General features: G+C 57.6%; 1 protein-coding gene across 5 annotated transcripts in view; it reads right to left on the bottom strand.

Annotated features, from left to right (window-relative positions):
- GSE1 (Gse1 coiled-coil protein) overlaps positions 1-26,876 on the bottom strand; it is a 398,424-nt gene that overhangs the window by 254,516 nt on the left and 117,032 nt on the right. The window lies entirely within an intron of this gene.

The raw sequence follows: 26,876 nt of genomic DNA, 5'->3' as shown, positions 1-26,876 counted from the left end.
TTTTAGGGATTAGTGCCATAAAACCAAAGTGCCCTAAGAGAGATGGATGGCCCAGAATTCCCTGGGTGAGCAGGGGCTCCGCCAGCCCTCCGTGCAAGAGGCAGCTACATTTACCGTTTGTTTCCGGGCATGCTTTAATTTATGGGATCCATATGGTGACACTGCCCAGATCACAGCTCCCGCAAATCCCACAGACATGCTGGAGGCTTAGGCTGGAGCCAGGAGGAGGCGGCACCTCAACCCGGCACACTTTATTCACTCGGTCGCTCAGGGGCCGGGGGCCCGTCGGCATGGCAGGGACCCTGGAGCCCCCATACATATCCCGTCTTGTCGGGCTTTAGCGGCTCTTGCCATCTTATCCTAATTATCCTGGGAAACTCTGCCAGGCACAGGCTGCTGTGTCCACAATCAGTCACAGGATGGCTTGTCCAGCCAGCCCGGGGACTATCTATGGGGCAGTACCTGGTCAAACCAGGCAGTGTTCTTGCAAACCCCCTTGGGTGGGCTGGGGTCGGGAGTGGAGGAGGGCAGTGGAGGGAGGGGCTGGCTCTGACCCCTGCCCACGGGCTGGTGGAAGGGAGAGAGGGGAGAGCCCCCCTTCTGCTTCTCCTCCTGGAGCTGGGGGGCCAGGGTCCTGCTGGGGGGAAGGTGGCAGGGGGCCACCTCTTGGGAGGTAGGGATGGCTCCTAGGATGGGGAGCTGTGGGCAGGAGGACCCCATTTACCATGTGCCTTGCTTAATCCTCCCACCAGCCGTGTCATGCACTGAGACACAGAGAGGCACGAGGAGATAAAGTGGCCTGTCTGAGCTCCTACCCATAATTGGAGGCGTCGGGATTTGAACCCAAGCAGTTGGGAGCAGACTCAGCTGTTACAAAGCAAGAGGGGGACGTGGCTTTTAAGTAGAGAAGAGCACTGAGCACAAGAGAATTTGACTGGGCAAGAGAGGTGCAGATAACAGGCAGGACAGGAGTTAGAAGACCCTCCCTGGGGCTGGAGACGTCTGGGCAGTGTTCTTGGAGCAGGTAGAATTTGAACTAGGCCTTCAAAGGGAGCGGGTTTTGAAAGGGAGGGAATGTAGGGAGGGAAGGGAGATTTGCACCCTCATCCCTGAGGGGCCGGGAGGGTGAACCATGAACAAGGTCCTAGGCAGGTCAGGATGTAGGGGGACGACATGGTCTCAGTGCCACCAGCATCACATGGAGGGAAGAGAGCTCCATCTTGCCAGATCTGATTTTTTAAGAGGAGGCTGGGAATCCGCTTTCATTTATTTATTTTTATTTATTTACTTTTTAAGGATTATTTATTTGGGAGGGGGAAGCAAGCAGGCGGTGGGGACGGGGAGAGGGAGCAGGAGAGAGCGTCTCAAGCAGACTCCCTGCTGAGCGAGGGGCTCGATCTCATGACCCTGAGATCATGACCTGAGCCAAAACCAAGAGGTGGACGCTTAGCTGATGGAGCCACCCAGGTGCCCTGGGGGAATCCAGTTTTAAAAAACCTGCACTCTCATGATTATTAAATATTGGCATCTAGTCCAAAGCATGTTAAAACACCATGTGAACACTCATCCACTGCCTCTAGGATTGTAAAATGCTGCTTTGGAGAATGACTGGCAGCTCCTCAGAAGGTCAAACATAGTGTTATCCTGTGACCCAGCAATTCCACTCCTGGGTAGACATCCAAGAGAATTGGAAACCCATGTCCACACAAACACTTGTACGTGCATGTTCACAACATCCCTCAGTCCCACGGGGAAATGAATTCCACCAGCAGCCTGGTGAACTTGGAGGTGGGTCGAACTTCCCCGATCGAGCCTCCAGATGAGTGCGCAGCTGGCTGGCACCTTGACTAGCAGCCTCTGAAGCCCTAAGTGGAGGACCCAGCTGAGTCGTGTGAGGATAAACAGGTTGCTACAAGCTGCTAAACTGGTCATTGTTTGTTACGCAGCAGAGGATAGCTAATACAACCTGGAACATCTAGACTAGTGCCCGGCCCAGATATAAACGTTCCTTGGCACACTATTGTGTGCCAGAAACATGCTAGCTCTTCCCACCGCTGTGGGTATCCCTGGAAGTGAAAGGGTTTCACCCCCTTTCCTCGGGTGCTCATCTGTAGCTGCCCATGATCCTGGGGGATGGGGGGGCCCAGCTGCTATTAATGATGGGCAAGGCTGTCTGCCGACATGTGTGGCACTGTGAATACGGATCGTTTCATGCCAGGCTCATCTTAGGTGGACGCAAAGGTTCTCGGCCAGACCATCAAACGGAGGTAAAGAGTCACCTTTCCTCTGGCTTCAAAGCCAAATATATGACAATTCCTGGCTAACAGAGAGCAGGCCCCGAGCAGACATATCCATCGTGTCCTCTCTACCACAGCTGAGAGTTCTAAGCTCTCCTTTTAAGGTACTCTTAGGACTGGGCCTGGGACATACATCGTCCCCTGCCCTGGGGACCCTGGCAGCCAGCAGCATCTCAGAGCAGTCCATGGGGTCCCTGCAGATCGAGTGGGGGTAATGCCTATTGTTCCTTTTATTTCCCTGGACCGGGGCCACTATGATTAAAGCAGTAGGCGGTTAGTGGGGCCAGGCAAAAGGGGGCAAATTCCCAGGGTTCTTTCAAAGAAAAGGGGATTTGCAGCCCACCACTGAATATCCTAGTGGGATCTTGTTTTGTTACACTTTCTCCAGGGAACTGAGTGATTTCTGGAGAAAGCAGACTCCAGGCAAATTCAGGGCTGGGGAGGAGGCGGATGCCATGTCCCTGCTCCAAAGGGGAAAACCATGCCACGGTGTTGTAGGCATCCAGTTTTGCCTTATTAACCTTATGGATTCATGAGACCCCCAAGTCTGGGAACCCCTACTCGATTATTTTTAAAAACAGTCTTACTGAGATATAATCCACATAGCTATCCAATTCACCCTTTTAAAGTGTACAATACCTGTACTGTACTTCTAATACACATGCAGAGTCGTGCAACCATCACTAGAGTCCATTTCAGAACATTTCCGTCCCCCCAGAAGGAAGCCCGACCTGCTAGCAGTCACGCCTCATCCCTCCCTGGCCCTGGCAGCCACGACCTCCTTGCTGTCTCTACAGATTTGCCTGTTCGGGCGATTCGCACATGCGAATCGGACCACCACCTATGGCGTGTGGTCCTTTGTGTCTGCCTTCTTTCTCTCAGCACATTTCCCAGGCTCATCCATGTTGTAGCGTGCAAAGCATGTAGTTTTGAAAACCAGGGACAGTCCAGCTGGAGGGCCCACAGCAGCCCAGAAGCCGGATGCGGAACCAGGACTCCTTCCCCCAGCAGCCTCTGCAGCAGAGCCGGTGTCCGCCTCCCTCCTGGTACACAGCCGAACCCCAGCGCTCAGCCTCCCTGTGGTGGGTGGGCACATGCTGGGTCCCGGTCACTCTCCCCGGCTGGCAGATCTAGCAAAGTGACCTCGCCCGGTTTCTGTTCCCTCTTCCATAAAAAGGGGCAGGATGACAATGAGTGTCTACTGCCAAAGGGACAGTGGAGAGAATTAGACGCTAAATGTACCCGGCACATAGTAGCTGCTTGCGAAACGGCAGGTAGTCTCATGAACCTGTGGCATAAGCATTAGGAGGAAGAGCCAAAGGGGTGCAGTGGCCTGGGGACCCCACAAGCCTGGAGGGGTGTGTACCAACGAAGGCTTCACTGCATTGGCCTCGGTGGGGGGCTCACCAGGCCTCTGGGGGGGTTTTGGCGGCAGCCAACAGAGCCACCTTCCAGGCCCCCTCACCTGCTGCTGGCCTGGAGCCCCGAGTCAATCAAGGGGTCCCTGCAGGAACTGGGGCAGGACCTGGGCACCCCACTTTCCCTCATCACCCTGAATCTCATTTTAGCTCCAAGTCAGCTCAGGATGCACTCCGGGAAGCCAGCTGTGCCGGCCTTGAATAAAACAGATGTGGGACTGAGTCCTAAGTTGCTGCTTGCTGCTGTCATAAGTAAGGGTGAAAGGCAATAACGACTCTCTGAGCTCAGTTTACACGTCTTGGAAATGGGCTAGTAATGCCTACCCTAGATTTACTGAGCACCTCCTATGTGTCAGGTGCCCACCAAGCTCCTGACGTCGGTAGCCCATTTAATCCTTCCAACAACCTTACCTTAACTCCCACCTTGTAGAAGAGAACACGGAGGCACAGAGAAGTCAAGACAGAAGTCAAGGTCACCCAGCAGTCACCATCACAGCAGAGAATCAGGCCAGCGCTGTGTTCTCTGTCCAGCACCTGGGGCACCCAGTCCTGCTCACTGAGCACTAGAAGTGCCTGATTCCCATGCTCACTGCCGCAGCAGACAGGCAGCAACGCCGGACTGAGGCCTCCAGCATGCAAGTCTGGGCTGCAGGTAAACGGCAGTGGGCTTGCTGATGGGCTGTGACTCATTTATTTCAAGAACAAGGCTGGGAGGATGAGACAGGGTGCAGAGCTGCAGGAGAAGAGGAGGAGACACCAGCATCCGATGGCATAAAAGAATGCAGCTTTACCTTCCCTTTGCCCCCAAGGAAAAATCAGGCATAGGCCAGAAGCCAAGTCTGGGGAGAAAAGTCACCTCCCTCCAAAACAGTGATGGCCGGATGCACACCTTGGCGGGGAGGCTGGGTGGGTATGGCCAAGGGGCACCTTCTGAACCGGCCGGAGACCTCTGTCTGCCAACTGTTGGGGGATGCGGAGGTCACAGGACTGCCCGGGAGGGAAATAAAGGGACATGGTCCAGCCCTGCTATGGGGGCCCCCCGCCCCTTTCCTGGCCCGCTGCAGCCCCCGCCAGAGCCCCCCCCCACCAAGACACTGTGCTCCACAGTCTCTGGTGGGATTCCCTGCTCTGCACTGCAAGCTGGTGCATCAGAGGCTAAAAAACAGTACTCTACGCCCCTTAATTCCCTGTAATAGCTCCATAATGGCAAGCAGAGAACGCCACACGCTGCAGTAAAGGGAATGATAAGGCCCTGGGTCAGGGGGAGACTGGGCTGCCGAATGCAGAGTCCCCGATAAGCAGACAACTACAGGGTTATTAAATGTGCGGCGCAGACCGGGCGTAATTGGAAAGTTATTAGATGTGGAATACACACAGCACCCAGTAAATGAGTAATCAGGGACTAATTAAGCTCACGCGACACAGCAGATCGTGCCGGAGAGGCTGGTGGCTGCCGCATCTGTGACAGCAATTAGGGGCACTCGGCTGCGGCACCAGGGCGGGGGGGGGGGTCGCCAGCTCAGCCGGGGGTCTCAATCCGACTCTTCCCCACCTGAGTCCTCCTAGGGGCTCCCACCTCTCGGGGGCTGGAGGGAAGGAGAGGAGGCGCCAGGCTCCGGGCTCATCCAGCCTTGAGGATGACAGAAGCCCAAGAAGGCATGTGATCCAGGACTCGGGAAAATGAAATCAAGGTTTCAAGGGCCACCTCCTGAAGGCTGGCATGGGGAGCCAGCCTGTCTCTGCCCAACTGTGGCCTGACACCCCAGCTCTCCTGGGGTCCTCCTCCCCCACCCTGGCTGAGGCCCGCTGTGCCTGCTCATCTCCTCCCACTGCCCAGGGAGAGAGCCTCCCATCCGTCTCTGGACCACAGAGCCCTGTCCACTCCATTCCCAACAATGCCTCGGTCTGAGTGATCTTTGTAAAAACACCACTCATCCTGCTTGCATGAAACCCTTTACCAAAGTTCTGACACTGCACATGGCATCCAAGAGCCGTGTGATTTGGCCCAACCTAGCTTTTCACACATCTGTCACGCCTCACATCGATCCACCCCATCTGCCTATCCAACAAACCAGGCATCCACCCACCTATCTGTCCGTCCGTCCATCCATCCATCCATCCATCCATCCATCCATCCATCCATCCATGTATCCATCCATCCATCCATGTATCCATCCATCCATCTGGCTGGCCAACTGTTCATCAATCCATCTGTCCATCCATCCAATCATTCATCCATCCATCTGTCCAACAAACATTTATTATGTACCTCCTTCCTGCACTATGCCTGGGATACAGCAGCAAACAAAACAGTTAAAAATTTCTGCATTTAAGGAGCTGACATTCTGACTGGGGAGACATTTCACATGTCAGTTGGTAGGGAGTGCCCGGAAGACGAATAGGGAGGAGGGCAAGGTGAGTAGATTTTGAGTTTTCTGTAGGCTGGCCCTATGGACAGAGGACATTTATGCAAAGACTTGAAGGAAACAAGGGAGCTAGCCATGGAGATAGATATGTGGGGGAAGGGTGTTGCAGGTAGAGGGAACAGTAAACACGACGGCCCTGAGGTGGAAGCATGTTTGCAAACCTTTTCTGAAAAGGCCAGATAGTGAGTATTTTCAGCTTTAAGGACCATATAGTCTCTGTTGAACCTACTCGACTTTTGCATTGTTGCCGTAAAGCAGCCTTGAACAACGCGAAAATAACAATGTGTGGCTATTTCAATAAAACTTTATTTATGGACACTGAAATTTGAATTTCATATAATTTTCACATCATGAAATATTTTTCTTCCTTTTTTTTTTTCAAATGTAAAAATGTAAAATGCATTTTTGGTTCATGAGTTGGTACGTAAACAGGCTGCCTGATGGATATGGCCCAGGGGCTAGAGCTTGCTGAAGGCTCAAGGCAGCTGCAGAAACCATCTTGCCTTCTTCCAATCCCAGCTCCACTGCCTAAGAGGCTGTGTGTCTCCAGGCAAGTGACTCCACTTTTCTGGGCCTTGGTTGCCCTGTCTGGAAATGATGAAGGCTCCCCAGTGCAGAACCCTTGGTTCAGGGTTCTAGGTGGAAGCAATATTGGGGTCTGCTCAAGGGTCACTGTCAGTGTCCAGGAGGCCCCCTCCCACTCTGCAATGCCCTGTGCCTCTCTCCTACTGAACTGTCACCCCCCAGATCCTCTGCCTCCTCCTCGGCCAAGGGTGTGCCCCCTTCTGTGGGCTCTGCCCCCAGCCCCCCTCCCCAGGCAGAGCTGACCCACTGCCAGCCCACCTCCATTAGTGTCCTTATCTTACTGCCCAGATGCAGGCCTTACACATCCGCCCCCGACTGTCGCCCTCCCCCCAGATGGCACTCTTTAACCCCAGGCCCTGGCATGAGGTCCCCAACACAGCAGCTGGAGGAGACATGTGAGTTATGGAAGGAGCCATGCAGAGGCCTAAGGCCAGGGTTCTAGGCATAGGGAACATCCCTGAGGCAGTGATGCAAAGGCCCTGAGGCAGGAGTGTGCCTAGTGTGTTTGAGGAACAAACAGCAAGGGGGCCTGGCCTGTGTGGCCGGAGAGGATCAAGGGAAGCAATGGGGTCACATCTCAGAGGGCCTCGTGGGTCCCTGTAAAGGCTCTGGCTCTCGTTTGGAGTGAGCCCAGAGGGTGATCCGGATTTAGTTTTTAAAGTTTTCTGGTGAGACGCTTACAGACACGTTGCAGGTGTAAGCACTAATACAGAGCTCTGGCATGCCCTTTCCTCACTTCCCCGGGGGTGACATCTCCCGGAACTGTGGCACCGCACTGCAGGCCGGACACCGCTGCAGACTGGCTGCCCGTATCCCACCCGCAGACCTCCCCAGTCTGGCCGCTGGTGTGCAGGTGTGCACTTCGTCCTACGTGGTATCTCCCACCGCCACAGTGGAGACACGAGACACAGATAGCAGTGCCACAGGCATCCCCTGTGACACTCTTCCATAAGCACACCCACCCACCCCTCCTGCCCCAGACCCCAGCCCCTGGCCCCCACCGACCCGGCCCCACTCCTGGGGTCCTGCCCTACCAGCACGTGTGAACACAGCTGCACCCGCTGGCTGGGCACAAGCGTGGGTCCTTCCTTCTTACCGTGCCTGACTCGGGGGAGGGAGGCTGGGGCTGGCTCCCGCAGGTTCGGCTGCTCCGTTTGTCCCACGGCAGGCTCACAGCCCCGCACAGCCCCAGCCCTGCTCCCTCCTGCTGTGTTCAGAGCTGTGCCTGGCTTCCCTGCTCTCCCCTCCGGCGTGCCAACACCCCTCTGTCCAGGAACCAAGCCCCCACGCCCCCATTTACCAGGCCTGATGATGCTCCCCGCGCACCTGCCCCCTGGCATCCGCTCCTCTCTTGCCCCGAGCCAGGGCGGTCAGCTGGTTCATCAGCCGTAACCCTTATGTGGTGCTCCCTGTTCCAGTGTGGATCAGAGATGTTTAGCCACCTGCCAAACGCCACACAGCCAGAAGATTGGCAGATGCCCACCCTGGGGCGCCTAAATTGCCGCAAAGACAGATGTGGAGGGGACAGTGAGGTGGAGGGGTGTGCCCTGGGCTCTGTGGGGGCTCAGCTCCGCCCTGCGCCTCCACCAAAGGGGCCCTGCCTGCTGCAGGTGAACAAGACATAATTACTGTGGAAGGAAGCGGGCTGTCTCACCCAGGGCAGTCAGTTTATCAAGCGCTGACAGTGCATTAGCTAAGTGATCACTAGACTATTAATTTTTTCCCCAGCCCTTGCCAGGGGTATTATAGTGAAAAATGGCAGCCTAACCACAAGGAAATTCTTCAGGGTGACAAAAATAAAAATAGCTCTAATTGAAGTTGATAGAAATTATACCCTTTAAAAACACACGTCGGGGTGCACTGGCTATAATGTAAATTAACACCGGGGCAGGGTTTCTGTCACAGGATCGTGGAAACATGGTGACAGCCAATGCAAACAGCCTCACGGGACATCACATCTGCTTGGTGGTGACTCGGCTGGGTGCCGCCCCCGGTGTCGGGGAGGTGGCAGGACAGGCTGGGGGCAGGTGCCCACAGGTCCACAGACGCCACCCTGCCCGCCCCCTGGCCCCCCTGCAGAGGGACAGAGGCAGCTGGGGAGCACCCCGCGGGTCCCGGGGAGAGGCCGGAAGATCTGGAGGCCCAGCCACCAGCAGGAGGTCTTGCTTGCTGAAGCCGGATGCCAACGTGGTTCCCACACGTTAGTGACGGAGGGCCCGGGAAACGTGGGAGAGTCTGCACGCCTCTCCGGAGCCGAAAAGGTTTCACCGAAGCGTATGAGAGAATTATAAACGTAACAGCAATAAAATAATAATAAACACAGGGATAGCATCAGCTCGGTGCTCTGCACCATTTTTAAGTACTTTCCACATATTTTAATTCACTTAATCCTTGCAACAACCCGTGAGGTAGACACTGTCATTATCACGCTCATTTTCCAGACCAGGAAATGAGTCTGGAGGCCTGAAGAGGCTGCGGAACCTGCCTGTGGGGATAATGGGGCTCCGTGGCCTCCAGAGCTGCCCCACCCGCCTCTGCACCCCACACGGGGTGAGCCCCCCCACCGCCCAGCAGACACACAGCCCGCTCCGCTCAAGGCTGAGTCTGATCGCGGGCTGCAGTGTGGACAGCGGCATCCGGAGCTGGGCCCGCACGCTTACACTGAGTTTTAAGTGACCCGTACAATTTATTTCCATTTTGGCTTCACCCTCACCTGTCGAGACCAGAAAGTTCCCCTGAGCTCCCAGTCTGTGCCCTGAGCCGTGCCCAGTACGCATGGGGGCAGGGGGAGGGTCAAAGAACAGGACGGACCCGGTCATTCAGCCCCTGCCCTGTGCCAGGCATGGCTCCAGGCAGTGGGGAGTCAGCGGCGAGCCAGACGGGAAGATTCCGGAAAGACAGCAGCACAGCTGCTCACTTGGGGTCCACAGGCAAACAAGAAAGTCATCGAAAATGAATCTCCAAACACAGTCTCGTGGTGTAAAGACACAATCTGAGAATCTAAGACTCTGACCGGCAAAGGACTTTTAAGTTTATTCTTTCAAAAGGAAGAATAAAGGGAAAGATTAGAAGGAACTTTTCGTTCTCTCCCTCTCCACACGCAGGTGCACACCCCCAGGTCCAGGCAAGGAGGCGGGAAGGGGCACCGAGAAGGCAGTGATACTGGAGGTTTTTCACCGTTGTCTTCCCTGAAAAGACCCGAGGGAAGCAAGTGGTGGGAGTCGTGGTGGCTGAGGCGGGAGGGGGCATAAAGAAGGGAAGTGAAGGTGGGGCCTGGCGGGGGGGGGGCACAGCGGGGAGGTACGCCCCGTAGGACCGGTCAGCTCGGCCCGCCACCTGTTCAGAGAAGCCACGAGTGGGCAGCCCCCCAGGGCCGGGCAAAGACACCCGAGCCCCCTCCTCAGGGGGGAGAGACACCCATGATGGAAATGACAGGCCCAGAGCTTGGCTCTGATACCCCGGGAAGACTCTGGAACAAACCATCAGGGGGTTCATCGACTGCAATCACGTAAAATAGCAGGAGAATTAGCACGTGACAAGTGCCTAGCTCCGGGAGGGGAAGTGACATCAGAACCAGCTAAATCACTTTGGTGCACGGGTGGAGCTCCGGGAGAGGTGAGCAGGTGTGAGGGGGCCTCGTGGTCATGCGCGGGGCTTGCTCTGTTCGTGACGGCCCCCGGGGCCAGCTGGGGGCCCGGACGCGCGGCTGTGACCTCACGCGAGCACCGCCCCGACTGCTAAAACCAGCGATGCTCACAGGATGAGCTGCTGTGGGGCCCCCCTCCATGTGCCAGGTCGCACTCTGCATGACCCCATTGGGTTCTCAAGCCACAGCAGCCTCTCTCTATTCAAGCTGGCCTTGCTGCAGCCACTGACTCCTTCACCATGGGCTGCGTGGCCACGGGGAAGTTACTAAGCCTCTCTGGGTGCCCGTGTCCTCACCTGTGAAATGGTCATAAAGACAGTAGCTGCCTCACAGAAGAGAAACAAACGGCCTCAGACGCATGTTTAGAACACGGCCTGGTCCTCAGGACCCACGCAATAAAGCCCAGATGATCTTACGTCTCCTTACAGCAACCCCTTAAGACAATTACTCAGTGCCATCCGACGAATGTGCCAAGCTCTGTTCAAATGCTTTACGAATCTTAACTTGCTTGATCCCAACACGCTCATGAGGTAGCTTCTGCCATTACACACCCATTTTGTGGACGAGGGGACCGAGGCCCAGAGGGGGTGAGCTAGCTGCCCCCAGACCACACAGCCTGCTCTGCACCCAGACGTCGTCATGCTGTCATCCTCGGTCTGAATGGTTAACCTCCACACGAAACTGTCTCCCAGAACAGCCCTCGGGAAAGTCTAGAGGGCCCTCGGGTACCCCCCATCCTACAAAGGAAGTTGAGCAACTTAATACAAACACCTGCTTTGCAGGGAAGAGAGATGCAGAGGGAGGTGAGTCTGGAGGCTCGGAGGGGTAAAGCCCTGATGCTTCAGCCCCTGGGAAGGAGGGCAGAGTGAGAATCCAGTGGGCGGGGTGGGGGGGAGATAAGGCCGGTGGGCTCTCTCCCAGCCCAGTGACTGGGGTGGGGGGGGGGGGTGAGCGAGAGGCAAGAGCCTGGAAGCAAGAGGCTTCAGGAGCAGGAAGTGGCCCTCGGTCCTACATCTATTTTCCAGATTTCTATTCTGATGCTGGGTTTCTTTGGACCACGCTGAAAAAGGAAAGCCACTCGGCAGCTGAGAGGTGTGGGCAGAGGGCCGGGTGACCGGGGACAGCGCAGGAGTCCGGGCGGGGTGAGGAGTTGGCTTTGCTCATTCTCCGTCTCACGGCGAAGAGGAACGAGAGCCTCGGACGCTTAGGGCGCCCCCAAATCTCAGAGGCGGGAAGAACCCGAATGGCCATCTGCCCCACGTCTCTCAAACCCTGGGATGTGTCCCACATGAGAACAATTTTTAACAAGGAATCGGGATACAATAAAAATACTGGTGTGCACCACAGGCAGTAAAGATCTCCTGAAACGGTTTCAAGTACCAGATGTATGTCAGCAGCGTCTCAGACCTGGGCTCCCAAGACCCCTGCCCCAGGCCCTGGAGGAGCGCCCCCTGCCCAGCTCTGCCCTTCCCCAGGTGTCCCCAAGGGTGAGGAGCCTGTGGGGCCTGGGGCCACACCCCACGGCCGTGCCCCCAGTGCCAGGACCCCAGGTCTCCCTGTGTGCACTCCCGACTCTGTGCCCAGAGCTGTGCGGGTGTCCCTCCTGTCTGTGCTCTGAGGGGGGCTGCTGTGCCCGAGAGCCCCCTGACTGCTGGAATCCCCCGCCCCAGCCCGGAGTATGTTGGGGGCTTCTTCAAGCCCCGAGGGAAGCAGAAGGCTAACGTCCGCACCTGTTCCCAGGCTGGCTTCCTTTCCTTGGGCCTCGGGGTCCCCAGCTCCGAAGCAGGCGGGGTCCCTCCTCCTGGGCCCCTCCTGTCTTTCCGGCTCCGGGTGTTAGGATTACTGGTGCCGCTGTTGCTGGAGCAGAGCACTGGCTGGCCAGGCTCCACACGGCTGAGTGGAGGAGAGATGCCTAACACACACGTGCTTTGAATTTCCACTTGGATTATTTAGGACAGCCGGTGGGGCTGATCGAGATCAAAGGGAGCCAAGACTCCCAAAGCCTTCCCTGGGCACCGAGGTTCACTAAGAGGGGATTCCCCGAGGATGGATACGCCGCTCACAGAGATAAGGCACGGCCACCAGAAAGAGGCCTCCAGGCGGCCACGGAGGGGAGACCATAGAGGGAGCTTGGGAGCAGGAGAGAACTGGGTTTCCAGCTGATGGATGTGCATGCTCAGAGGGATGCCTTATCCCGTGGCCACGGAGCCACACTATGGACAGGTGGTGGTGCTGGCTGGACGTCCTGAATGAGTGAGAGGACCAGCAGGGACCATGTGTCCTTGCTGCTCTGTTCGTGTCACGGTGGCATCTCAGGCCAACCCCCAGAGCAAAGGGCTCGTAGCCCCAATTTACAGATCAGGAAGCTGAGGCTTGAAGGGAAGGCGGCCCATGGGGTTCCCCAGCCCAGGGCTGGGGGAGAGAAGCCAACCCTGTCCCTGCGGACGCCACACCCACCACCGAGAAACAGACGCCCCAGCCTCTTCGGGAGCCCTGTGGGCACAGCACGGCCTTCACTTCCCGAAGCTCAGAGGCCCAGGTGGGCATATGCTCAGCCAGGCTGAGAGCCTGCCAAGGTGCCAACTCACTGGCTCCCTGCTAATTACTCATTTTTGCTAGATCAAAGGCCTCATTGATTAAAAAGCGGATTGAACTTGCCTGCTTGCCACCCTGGAAACAGCGCTAAGACAGGAGGCCTTCCACCTCCCGGCCCTGCCCTTGTCCCGCCCAGCTTCGTAGCGGGCCTGTGGCCGTGAAGGCCTGGGCCAGCGGGCCAGCACCGGGCCAGCTCAGGGGACAGGCTCACCCGCGCCCTGCATCTGGACAGTGGGGGGGGGCTGGTTGGGCTCAAGGATGGGCGCGAGCCGGGGGGGTGTGTGTGTGTCAACAGGGGCAACACCCAGCCATGTCTAGTGACATTTTGGTTGTCACCTCTGGGGGTGCTCCTGGCATGCTGCTCAACGTCCTGCAAAGCACAGATGGCACCCCCCAAGGAATGATCTGACCCCAAATGTCAACAGTACCTAGGCTGAGAAACTGGGGACAAGGAGACCCTCACCCCAGAGGAGAGGAAGCGAGGGGTGTGGTCAGGGAGGGGTGTGGTAAGGAGGAGCCTGGGACCCCCCTGCACTCAAGGGAAGTGGTACCCACAGGGAAGAGGAGCCCCTCCCTGGGGCACCCAGGCACACACAGCTCTGAATGCCTGACCTCCCCCTAGAGCCCACCAGGAGCGATCCAAACACTCCTCTGTGCCACGGGGACAATGTCCTGCACGGATGGGACTGTGGTCCACGATCAGGTGACTTTCAGCAGGGAGATGGTTCTAGATTGTCTCTGCAGCCCTGGCTCATTCAGCTGGAAGCCCCGAGAGCAGAGCTGACCCTTCCCTGGAGAAGGAGAAGTCCCGCGTGTGCACGGCGGCCCCAGCCCGTGCCCGGGAGGTCCGGCTGGGGGCCTGCGGATGCTGGACTCGCCTGGCGGGCCCCGCCTTCACTAAGCCAATCCCCTGGCAGCGCATCATCACACCCTCTCCCTCTGGTTCCGCTTCTCTGGCGGGGTTCACAGAAGGGCCCATGGCAGCTGGGACATAATGGGGGTGGGGTGACACAGACCAGGAACTGGTCACGAGCTGTTGTGGTCACCAGCGGCCACCAGAGGTGGCCGGTGGCCTCTGACAGCAAATACAGCCAAGGAGCAGGCTGAAAGCTCCTGCAGGGAGAGATGAGGAGGAGCTTGCTAGAAACGCAGACTCCCAGGTCCCCAAGTCCCTGTGTCAGATCCTGAACTTTAGTGAGGCCCCTGGGGGACTCAGAGGCTCACCCCAGGCTGACAGGCAAAGGCCCTAGCTGGGAGGCTGGGGGAGGGGGAGAGATGGCTGCGGGAGGGAGCGGGGAGGGAAGCTTCTGAGGCTGGGAGCACCCGGCATGGGGTCTAGCCTCTGGGATCCTCGGGGACTAGCCGTCAAGAATGGCCTCTTGAAGGAGAGACAGAGTTTCTGAGAGAGGCACAGAGGAGGAAGCAGAACCGGGGCTTTCCATGTCAGGAAAACAACTAAATTCACTGGAAATAAACACGGCTTCCCCTCCCTGCTGGGGAGGACTCGTGTTTACTGGTCAGGACACACCAAAGCCCTGGTCTCAGTACTGCCAGCCTGGAGAAGCAGAAGGGTGGGGAGGGCAGGGGAGGCCAGGGAAGGGGGGGGGCAGGGGAGGGCAGGTACAAACAGGAGAGGAGGTTTAATCACATTAACCAAGACTTCGGCTTTGGAACCCAGTGGAGCTGGTGGTGAATCCCACCGTGGCACCTCAAGGAGACCACTTTGCCTCTGGGAGCACTGCTGCCCCACCTGGAAAGTGGGGCCACCGGGGTCCTCATTTGGTAGGGGTACTGGAGGAGTATGTGAGTTAAGAAGTATAGAGCACACGGAGGATGCTCCCCCTACACACCGCTTGGAAGGGGGAGAAGGGGGGGAAGGGGGCACGGTGCCCCTGGCTCAGGAAGCTGCCCACCACGGCGCAGCCCCAGGGGTGATGGAGGGGCAGCCCCTAGAAGACAGCACTGGGCAGCGTGGCTCCTTCCCACCTCTAGGCGTGAGTGCGGCTTGGCACCTGCCCACCGGCCGCCTATGACCCAGAGGCAGCCCAACTGGACCTACACCCCACGGCTCCGTGACAAAGCAGGAAGCGCCTGGTGGGCACAGAGTCACCATAAAGGTGACTCAGGTGTCCACATGCCTTTCATCCGGAGGTCCCAGGGCCTGACACACAGGTTTATTAAATGTCTCAGGCGTCCCCCCGAGGAAGAGGCCCAACGCCCACTCTTCCCGGTGTGGGCTTTATATCCTGAAGTGAGCCGCAAAGATCAGAAGCATTTTTCCCTTTTCCACAGGAGAAGCCTGAGCTCAGAAAGCTTAGGTGTCTTGCCCTAGGTCACACAGGAGGGTCTGACCGTGGTCTCTCAGATTCCTAGTAGGGTTGGTTGGATTAATTCCTGCCCCATAGCCAGGCTGGGAAACGTAGGCCGTAATAGCTCCAGTGTGCCTGGTACAGGAGACAAGAAGGTCCTCATCTGCTCCCGGCCACCTCTCAGGACTCCCGATGGCCTGGTCCAAGCACAGGGAAGGTCTGGCCACAGGCACCCGCCCCGCCACCCGTGGCCGTCGATATCCGCCAAATATCCGCAGGAGGAGCCGGAAACAGGGTGCCGAATTTGGGACGAGGCAGATGTTACTGAAAACATCTTAAATTATGCAATTTTTTAAAATTATGAAACACACTTCGTGCCTTCAAACAACACAGTTCACTCCCCCCCCACCCCCAGTCTGGAGGGCCAAAGTCTCACACCGGTCTCACTGCGCTCAAGCAGGGGTGTCCACAGGGCTGGTTCCTTCCGGAAGCTCCAGAAGGCACTTCCTTGGCTCTCCGGAGTCCAAGGCTCGCAGCCCCTCCTACCTGTCTCCAAGCCCTCGTTATCACCTGTTCTACAGCCTCTTCTGAAGCACCCCCTCTACCTAAGGACCCTAGGATGACACTGGTCCCAGGATCATCTCCCTGTCCTTAACTGAGTCACATCTGCAGCATTCCTCTGCCACATGAGGCCACACATGCCCAGGTTCTGTGGATTAGAACAAGGATATCTCGGGGACCTTCCTCAGCCCAGGACAGCATGCATCTCATAAATGCGGCTCTGCCCCTGTCATTTCCCAACACCCCCTGTCACAGGAAGAACTCGGGGACCCCCAGGAGCCCACAAGGCAACCAGGAAGCACGGCAGGTGGGGGCCAGAGGTCCAGGCCCAGCCCCTACGGGAAAGGAGTCTTTTGCACCTGCCTCTGGAGCCCGGCCCCACCCACCATGTGGGGCCGGGGCAGAGTGGGGGAAGGGGGGTTCTGTGGGCTCTGCCAGGGAGGGACGCTCTGCTCTGGGTTCTCCCCGCCTCACTCCCCCCACCCCCAGCTCTCCTTCCCAGGCAGTCCCCGGAGTTACTGTTTTAATGAGTTCTCTGCCCTCTAATTAGCAGGTGTGGCTTTGAAAGGAAGCGCCTGGTGTTTACCTTGCACAGAGCCTTTAATAACCAAACCCAAGGAATCGGGCGGGCTGGCTCCCGCCTAATCCCCATCTGAACGGCAGCGCTTAATGAGCCTTGGCACCAGTGAACCTTCTCCTGCCCTCTCCCAGGCGCCCTGCAGCGCCCCAGGGGCTCGTTACTGAGCCGGCTTCAGCCCTGCCAGGAGGCACCCCACAGCCCAAAGGAGTCTGAGGCCCGGGGCGGGGGGGGGGCAGCGGGTGCCTGGACAGGGTGGCATCCTGCAGGCTGCTCTGTGTTCCCTGAGCCAGCAGGGCACCCTGGCTCACACTGACAGCACCCCCCGCCCTGGGAGCCCAGGCTGTTCTGAGGCTTTACCTCCCCAAGTGGCCAGCACCCTCACCCCCAGCCCTCCTTCTCTTGTCCCCAAAGGGGCCCCAGGGGAGCAGAGACTGGTATATGCAGGCACTTTCTGGTTTGACTGCACACAACGGTCCTGGGAGCCAGGCAATGTTAGCCCCCATTCTACCGATGGGAAGGGTGAGGTGCAGAAAAGCTAAAGACTCTGCTGGGAGTCAAGGGTGGTCTCTGTGGAGGGCTGGACTGGTTCCAAGGCCTGCAGCTCTTTCCAGGGGGCCTAGGGAGCTATGGGAGGAGCAGGGGCAGAGGGCAGAGTTCAAATGAAAACCAGGGGTGCCTCCCCAGCTTCTGGCCCCACGAGGGGTTGGGGCCATGAACCCCCCCTTGGCCCACCACCGCATGCATGCCCCACGGAGGGTTCCAATCCTCGAGGCCTTCGGTGACCTCCTGCAGATCCAGGGTCTCCTGCTGCGAGGTGGCGGGCAGACAGCGTCCAGCCGGTCTGGGCCTCAGAAAGAACAGCCAGCCGCACGGCCGGTGGCAGCCTCGTAAATCACAGGAGAGACACAAGGACTCCGGAGGAGGGGAGACAGGCGGGGCACGGGGGTAGGGTGTGGGGCGCACAGAGGCTCATCTTCTCTCTCCATTTCCCTCCCCGGTGCCCATCCTGCAGGACCCAGAAAGGGGCCTGCACTCCGAAAAGAATATTCGAGATCATGGGTTTTTTTTTTTGTTTGTTTTCGTTTAAAATAAATGGATCTGCCTCTGGGTTGCTGGAGAAAGGCAGAGGCGCCTCCCATCCCATTTCTGCTGCAGTTACCCCCCTTCCCCCCGCCTCGCCTCTGAATAGCCCGCCAGTCTGCTGGGGAGCTTGAAAGGCGTTTGGAGAGTTTAGGCGGGAGAGAAAAGGCCTCCGCTGGCTTCCTTTGTTGGGAAAGGGCCCCCGCTGGGCCTTTATCTGGCTCCGCAGGCTCTTCCTGCAGCCTCGGAGACACCCCCAGAGGGGGAAGAGGAAGCCAGCCCTTCAGTCCTCCCGTCCCTCCTGGGGTGCAAGACCCCCCACCCAGGCCAGCACCTCCGGGTCCTCCGCTCCCTGGGGGCTTGAGGAGGGGGTGCCAGCTTAGGACAGCACCCCAAGTGCTCTGCTGTCCTACATCCCTGGCCTGGCAGGACCTGAGCTCCCTAGCATTTATTGAGCACTTACTGCATGCAGCACTGTCTGAGTGGTCTTCTGGGACATGACCTGGGGGGGGGGGTCAGTGGGATTCAGGTGTGGCCAGGGATCCATGCCAGGGATTTAGGGGGCAGAGTGGGGGCCCCAATAAAGAGGACTCAGTCCTCCTCTCTAGGAATTTGCCATCCTTCCAATGACCTAATATGCGGAAGGGGAAAATGTATGACCCTGAGAGTTCCTTCCGTTTTCCCCCATCTGTAAAATGGGCGTGTGGCGAGGGCCAGGTGACCTGAACCCATGCAGCCTAGACCCTTCATATTGCAAGAACAGATTATATTTCCTAAAATGGCCACAATGGTACTTCCCATCCCCCCATGCTATTCCGGAGCCTTCAGTTTTGTCTCCTGCCCTGAACCTGGGATAGGAAAGGGCTCTGTGACAGCTTCCGCTGATGGGGAAGGGGCAGAAGTGGCTAGGTGACCAAGGAGGCTTGCTCAAAGAGGTGATCTGCTTCTGTCCATTTCTTTGACTCAGGACATTTGGGCTCGGGGCCGAGCTACCCCGGAACAGCAGCCACATGGAGACACCAGCAGGGGCTTAGCTCTCAGCTGACAGCCTGCCCCAACCTGTTAGGTGTGCACCGTGCGTGCGTGCGTGCACGTGCAATCTCGGGATGGCCCTGCGGGGTGGCCTGTGTGGACGCGCCCCTTTTGCGGCGGCCCCAGCACTGGTAGGACAGCCTCAGCTAACGTGGTGCCATGTGGAGTGGAGACAGGCCCTCTGTGCCAAGCCTCACCCAAACTGCAGATCTGTGAGCAAAAAGCAGCGGGCTTGGGGGCGGCTGGTCACCCAGCAGCAGACAACCTGGAGAAATGTTTCCAGGCAGTCTGCTCTTAGTCTGATAGGGACCCCACAGAACTCAGCACACAGCAGGCCCCCACAAATACTTGCTGGTCAGCTCTGCAGCAGGAGCTAAAACTCGGACCCTAAGTGCTTCCTAAGTGCCAGGCACTGTTTGAAGCATTAAACTCATTTCATCCTAACAACGTTCGTTCTCATTTTACAGATGAGAAACTTGCACAGAGAGGCTCAGTAACGAGCTTGAGGACACACAGCCAAGAAGAGGTAGAATGGCACTCAGACTGGGCCACGGGGTCCAGAGTCCTCGCCCTTAACCATTAGGCTCTCCTGCCCCTCCCAGTGGTTGCGATGGTCCCATGTCCCCCCAAAAAGGCCAGGAGGGCCCCTGGTTCCAGAGAAACGTATTCTTTCCAACGAAAAGATGTGAAGAGCAAACGGACAGGCCGTTTGGCCGTTTTTCTGTGCCTCTAAAATTCTTCACATGAATCTATTTGAAAAATCAATTACAAAAATATCCTTTATGAATCACAGGGCCTAGTTTTTTTTGTTGTTGTTGTTTTAAGATTTTATTTATTTATTTGATATAGAGAGAGACACAGCAAGAGAGGGAACACAAGCAGGGGGGAGTGGGAGAGGGAGAAACAGGCTTCCTGCTGAGCAGGGAGCACGGCATTGGCCTCAATCCCAGGACCCTGGGATCATGACCTGAGCCGAAGGCAGACGCTTAACGACTGAGCCACCCAGGCGCCCCTCACAGGGCCTAGTTTTTGATCTGAAAACCATGATCGTGATCGAGTGAGAACTTGAAGGGAAAACCGTGAGCCCCGAGAGGTCAAAGCAGCGTGGGACATAAAGAAAGAAACTGTGTAGGCCAGGCCCAAAGCATGCCCTCGTCACCAAGGCTTTTTTTTTTTTTTTTAAACCGAGCTATAATCTACATTTCATAAAATGCACGATTTTAAAGTGTCCAGAATCTGGCTCGACTTGATAGCCTCCTGAGACTGACTCAGAAGCTCTGGTCTCCCTGTGCCCTCCGACCTTCCACCTTTTCTAAGGGCAGTGGAAGTGGGCAGGGGATCTGACCCCGTGATCCCGTGGTCTCCACCAACCCTCAGAAGGTTCCAGACATGCTGAGCCTTTGGCACGGAGCACTGTCCCTCAGACCACGTCTCCCCCCTTGGCGGTGGCACAAAATCGCCTCGTCGGACCACGGACCTCATTTTGGGTTTGGAGACCGTGGCGCTCAGAGTCCCAGGCCTACCTGAAACTGACTTTCCCGCTGTTCTCCGAGGTTCTGTCTCCACCGTGAACCACAAAGGCTTAGAGGCAACAACCCATGGCGCCCTGTTCTGTTTTCCCTTTCAACAGCTATTTCGGGAGGCAGGAGACAAAGTGGAGCAAGCATCAGTTCTCCCCTCAGACCGACCCGGGGCCCAGTCCCTGCGGGGGTGGTCTCTCACCAGCAGGGACCCCCCAGTTGGCAGAGCCTTGGCTTCCTGAAATGTGAACAGAGATAACAGGCCTCACCCGGCAGAGCCCTCGAGGGGCCCCGTACGGCGTCCCCGGAGCAGCCGAGCTCAGGCCTTGGGCCCAGCTGCCCCCCATGAATGTTAGCTGTTGGCACAGCCCCAGCATAAACAGCCCGCTGGTCAGCGCATGTGGCAAATTCACCTCTGATTAGGTTCGTGTATTTATTTTTCTTTGCAATAAGGTTTGGAAGTGCAAACAGTGTGGCCGGTTACAGTGTTTCCAGAAAGCTCAGGGAGTTCTAGGTCACTCTGGGTGGGCTGCTTCCCCCCCCCACAACCCACCCCCAGCCCCACGCCCCTGGCTTTGAGGGGACTGACCCCATCGGGCCCTATCAGACCTCGACTGGCCGCCAGGGACAGCAGAGGATGCTCTGTTTCCTGGAACATGTGCCCACGTGACACGGAGCCGGCCTCTGGTAGACAGCAGTGTTGAACTTGGAAACTGACACTGGGCTCTGGGTAGCCGGGTGGGTCCATGCATCCTAGCCCTTCAGGCCGGCGCGGTGCTGGGTGCAGAGCCCTGGGTGCCTTCCCACGCATGCCCAGGGCCCACTCAGCAACAGGCACCCTGCCGCTGCCCGGGGAGGGAGGAGCTGCGGTCAGGCTCAGTGGGGGACACCCCCCTGGTGTCACAGAGCCAGATTCCGGGTCTGGCTCTATCCCCACAAGCTCAGGGACCTTGGACATGTTCCCGAGCCCTCTGTCCTCTTGGTAAAGTGGGGCTGTTAGTCAAGATTGGAATTCAGTCAGCTGTGGACAGAATTCTCCACTCCCCTCCCCCGACCTTGTTTCAAATACATAAAATAGATAGAAACAGACTAGCATGGGGGGGGAATGGGGGGGATGGAGCTGACCTCTTCACTTCCCCTCCTTTTCCTCCCTGACCTGAGGCCCCCGAGGCCCCTCTGCTGAATACACCATGTTGAGGACCCTTTGGCATCTCAAACCACAAGCATTCATTCTGGCTACAAATTAGCTGAGCACCTACTAAGTGCCCAGAACTGTTTGAGGAGCTGGGAATACAGCTATGAACAGACGGGGCCCCTAGTCTTCTGGACTCCTAGAAGGGACACGACGGAAAAGAAATAGGCGCTTCACCGGAGGGAAACCAAGAGCCATGTGAAGAGCACCACCTCCCGAGGGAAGCGAGGAAGGGAGCTCTGAGTGCCTTCCTGGCAGGAGGACCACCGATGATGCAAAGGCCCTGAGGCACCAGCACCCTCGGTGCCCTGGGGGCACAGCAAGAAGGGCTGTGTGGCTGAGGCAGCCAATGGCCGTGGGAAGAAAGGAGGTGAGAGAGCCAGTGAAGGGGTCAAATCTCACTGCGGTAGGCTAAGTGTACGGAGATCCACAGCATCCCCCCAAAAAGTCATGTCCCCCTGGGACTTCAGAATGTGACCTTATTCGGAAGCAGGCTCTTGGCAGATGGGATGAGTTGATGTGAGGTCACCCTGGACTAGGGCAGGCCCCAATTCAATGAAAGTATCTTTATAAGAAGGGGAGAGGATGCAGAGGAGAAGCCTGGGAGGAAGTGGAGGCAGAGACTGGAGGGACGTGGCCACAGGCCAAGGGACGCCTGGATCCCCCCCACCCCTGCAAGAGGCAGGAAGGACCCTCCCCGGAGACCTCCAGAGGGAGCGTGGTTTTGCACTTCTTCTCTCCAGAGCTCTGGGAGAATCAATGTCTGCTGTCCTCTGTCACGGCCACCCCTGGACACCCTACACCCGGGGAAGGACCCTGCCGTCATCTGGGGAGAGATGCGGGTCAACGCAGGCTCTGAGTGCAAGCAGGGCACGATCTGATGGGCATCTTCAAGGGCCAGGTGGCATCCCGTAGCCCACCCTGTCCACCCCCGCCTCTGAGTTCTCAAACTCAAGCCCGCATCCATGACACCAGGCTCTTGGCCTCAGAGAGGGCTGATGGGTGCAGCATCCTGGTGGAGAAAGAAAAACCACCCACGGCCTCTGCTCACCCAGGAGCCCTCAGGTGACACACGCCTGCCCAGCCATGTGCATCCCAAGTGTCTGCGCTCTCTGTGGGAGGCTGATCGGGGCCCTGCCTGCGGTGGGCCACAGCCGCCCACCTGGATTTCCACGCGGGCCCCTCCAGAGGCCCCGGCCCCCGGGAGCTACAGCAGAACGGATCTGCCGGCCCAGACTGGTTCTCCCTGTTGCCTTATTTAAAGTTTCCCAGACAGATTTTCTGCTCTGAAAACTTGGAGCCTGTCATTATCCACCCCAGAACCTGTAATTTTTTTTTAAAAGAACAGCCCGGAAGGAGCGATGAGTCAGCTAGCGTCAGCTCCATGCTTTGCCCGTCGTGAGCCGGGGGACGAGGTGAGTCGAGTCAGGGATGGAGGGAAAGGTCACCCGCTGACGCAACAAGCATTTATTAAGCACCTTGTGTTTGCCAGGCACCAAGCTAGAAGTCTCCACAAACACAGCTTCAATCAATCTGGCACCATTTTACCGAATGTGCACGATTTGTGGAAAAGCCTCTAAAGAAAGGGCAAAGCGGGTGAGACCCAAGGCCAGCCGGAAATAACTGGGTACAAGGCCGGATGTGCAAGTGCCCCCAGGCCGGGCCTCTAAGGGGGAAGGGAAGGAGAAAGCTGAGTGAAATAACACAGGGGCTGTGAGTCTGTGCTCTGGGCAGAGCCTCAGCTTGCTCGTGGGTGAATGGTCGTGCTACCGGCTGCTGGCCGGACCTTGCACCGTAGCCACCAAGCTCAGATGGGAGGTACCCGAGGAGCCCTCCCCACGGTGACCTCCTCTGCTGACACTCGCCACCTCAGCCCAGCCCAGCCCGGCCGGATCCAGGGAAGGGGGAAGACACTGGGAGGCCCAGCTGTCGCGTGGACAAGGGTGAGGCCCAGCCTGCTGCAGCCTGGCTATGGTATCACTCAATCTGGAAGCTTCCGTAAGGATTCCTTCCGCACTGACTGCCAGCCTCAGGTCATACGCCTATACTTCCCTCACAAATTTCTGTCGACTGGCGGTGAATAGCTCTGAGACCCCAGCCCAGCCCCGGGGAATCTGTCTGCATGTCAGGGCAGACTGGGAGAAAAGGGGGGCAGAGCCAGGCCCCACAGTCTCTCGTCAGGGGGAACCCCCACCGCACCTATCCAAGCTACAGCGTACCCCGGGCTTTCCAAATGAGCTCACGGGCACCAGCGGCTGGGCTACATGCCCAGTTCCCGTGTTCCTTAAAAACACGGCCTGATTTATAAGCTGCTCGGAAGCCACATTGCTGAGGGAATTTGTGGTTGCCGAGATTATTTCAGAGGTGAGAACGTTAAGGCCCAAGGTCACTTCATGCCAGTTCAACATCATGGGGTGAGCCGACAGCTCAGGTGGCCCAAGATCTGACAGTCGGGGAGCCCCGTGTCTCCTGGTCCCAGCTCTGGGGGGAGAGGAGCTGAGGAACCACGTCCTCATAGGCCGTTTGCTGCAGAGCCTGCCCAACGGGCTTGGGATGTCCAGGCCAACACCCCTGGCAACTGTGACCCTGATGACGGCCTGCGTTCCACGTGTGCCCGCCACGGCTCCGAGCGCGTCCACATCCACGCCCTCAGTCCCCGTGAGTACACACTACTGTCATTTCCATTCTACAGATGGGAAAACCGAGGCCCACAGCAGATTAATGACTTGTCTTCCCGGGGCAGCCAAAGCCCAGAGAGAAGATGCCCTGTCCAAGAAGTGCCCCTCCAGCCTTCGCTGGACCCCAGTGGTCACCGCTTGCAAAGGGCTGGCTCTCCTAAGGGGCCTGGTGATAGGTGCCCCCTCCCATGGCCTCCTGCTCCCCTGCATGCAGTCCCTGCCACATCACCCTGGGACTGCTCACCTGCGCTGTTCGAACTGTGCCCTGTCCCACTGCCAGACCTTGGCAGATGCTAGTCTCCCTGCCTGGCATGCCAACCCCTCGCTTTCTCTGCTTTCTAGAACCTTCTGAGTTCTTTTGAAGGCTTGACTCAGGCCCAGATGGCCTGGGAACCCCAGCACTGGGTTGATATTCAGACACGTGGTAACTGGTAAGATAGGGCTCTTGTCTTCGTTTGGGTCCCCCAGAAGCTGACCCTGAGACTGGGACTGGAGTGGACAGGGGACCTGGATGCAGGGGCTGGGGGTGGCAAGAATCAGAGGAGTCAGTAGGGGGCCACACTGTGGGCGGCAGGAACTCAGTCCCTCTGGGGAGCTGGGGGCTGTGTAGACCAGGGTTGAGCCACCCGGATGGGAAGAGGCTGGAGGGTTTGCCCTCTCCCCGGCCCCACCGGCCACAGAATGCAGAGAAGCCCCGGCAGTGGGTCAAGCTCTGGGAGAGGTGGGGTGTCTCCGGGTAGTGACCAATCAGAACAGACACCTGCTGTCGGGTGACAAAGGCCTGGTCTTGCTCCCATGCTATCCTCAGAGCACAGCACCTGGGCCGCACACAGTAGGTGCTCAGTGAATGCTCGTGGTTTAATAGACACACAGCAACATGGGGTGGCAGACCCTTCCATACCCTTAGGGGAGAAATGTGCCTCTGCCTTAGGCCCCAGTGGATAGCTTGAAGGCCACCAGTGGGCAGGGGGCTTGGTGCGCTCCCGCAGGGCCAGGCCCACGCCCTAGGAATGCAGGAAGGAAGACACAAGCATCAGGGTGCCGCTTCTGGGCTCCCGCTGTGATTACTGTTGACTCAAGTGGCAGCTCATTCAATATTTAAGCTCTGTGCCGCCTTCCCACCACACCATGCTGGGCTGCAGCCAAGCCGGATCCAGTTACCTGAGCAGCTCGGGCGTTCACACCTGCCCAGGTTCTGCTCTGCACGCCCCTGTTGAGAGAACGGGTCCTCCTGCCAAGAGGACGCCACCTCCCAGCTCCCCAGACACACAGGGAAACAAGCCCCCAGGCCATCATGGACCATGACGCCTGTGAAGCCCCATGGGGTCAGGATGGGCGGGGGAGTGGGGCAGCAAGGGTTCCCAGCCTCTCAATCTGCTGCAAAGATCACACGTGATTTCTGTGGCCTCTCTGCAGAGGACCCCTGCGGCCCTTGCAGGTGTCCTGGCTCGTGGAAACACCCGGGGCACTGACTTACCACTGCCCACTACTGGCCACGAGCAGGACCCTTCACTTCTCTGAGCAGCTCCCTCCCGAGCGAGGGGGAGAGAAGGTGCCTGGACTGGGAGTGGGGAGTGTGGGTCCCAGACCTGCTCAGCCAGGGCCATGGCCACAGGCCATACGTGGCTGTGGAGCCCTCAAAATGTACCCCGTGGCCCTCGAGATGCACAGTAAGTGGACACACCAAGTTTGCTAGGAAGATAAGATCTCACGAATAATTCAATGCATTGGTTACATGTTAAGATGATAATATTTGGCTACCCGTTAAAATGTATTTCACCTCTTTTTACTTTCCCATCCAGTTTCATGGAGATATAATCGACCTACGACTTGTATAGACTTCAGATGTATACAACACAATGATTTGATAGGTGTGTTTATTGCAAAACGATCAGCACAATAAGTTTTGTTAACACCCATCACCCCGTGCAGTTACAAAGTTTTCTTTCCTTGTGATGAGAATGTTTTTACTTGTTTCTAACAGGGCTACAGGAAATTTCAGATTACATATGTGGCTGGCGTGGTATTTCTACTGGGCAGGGACGCTGCTGGAGAAGCTAATTGGCTGCTATGAAGTTTCCGGTAAATCACTTGACCCTTTGGAAACCAGCAGACAGACCAGATGGCCTCTGGCGTCTGTCCGGCTGGGACACTTTGTGGCCCTGAGCGGTGGCCTGGGAGCAGCCTGAGCACAGCCCTGCGGGAGCAACAGACCGGAGCATGTGGGCCACTCCCCTCCGGCCTCGCCTTCCACCTCTCCCGGCCCACCTGGGGCCCCACACCTGCCCTGTTCTCCCAGGAGCAGGCCCTGACAGCTGCTGCCCCCCCCCCCCCCGCCCCATGCAGAGGGCCTGGCTCTGGTTTAAGGATGCACCGGGCTGCCTGGCCCTCGGGACTGGGCAGGGATAAACGTGGCCACCGGCCTCCAACCCCCTCTCCCTCCATGGACACCTCCTTCTCCTTCTCAAATCTAACTGCACAGAGGTACCCTTGCAAGTCTTGGAGGAAGACAGTAAAGGCCAAAGGTCACTGGATGCCTCAGCCGCTTGTGTCCAGATCAGGCAGAGTTAGGAGCTCTGGATATGTCTGAATCAAGCCACACATATCAGCCAGGCCTCTGTGAGGTCCCGGGACACACACGCACGCACGCACGGCAGATTTTCTGAGCTGGCTCTGACTTAAAACACTGTGACCGGTTGTCCCTCCGAACCGTCCAAATGTCCCGGTGTTCTAATGCATCAGGGCAAACGCAGGGACAGCGCCATCAAGAGGTGAAGGCCCCACATCTCTTAGCTAGGAAGGATGGGCCCCGGGACGGCTCTACCTCTCTCAGCAGATACCCTGAAAGATACATGAGAAACAGAGACCACGCTGGTGCCTGCCTTCAGGGGACCCCGTCTGGGGAGATAAGGCTCCGGAAACAGCAGGAGAAAAATGCTGGCTGGAGAAAGGTTAGT

The sequence above is a fragment of the Callorhinus ursinus genome, unplaced genomic scaffold, assembly GCF_003265705.2.
Source record: "Callorhinus ursinus isolate GAN/ISIS: 27379988/994484 unplaced genomic scaffold, GSC_fseal_2.0 scaffold46, whole genome shotgun sequence".
In the NCBI taxonomy this organism is placed as follows: domain Eukaryota; kingdom Metazoa; phylum Chordata; class Mammalia; order Carnivora; family Otariidae; genus Callorhinus; species Callorhinus ursinus.
This window is presented reverse-complemented; position numbering and strand designations above follow the sequence as displayed.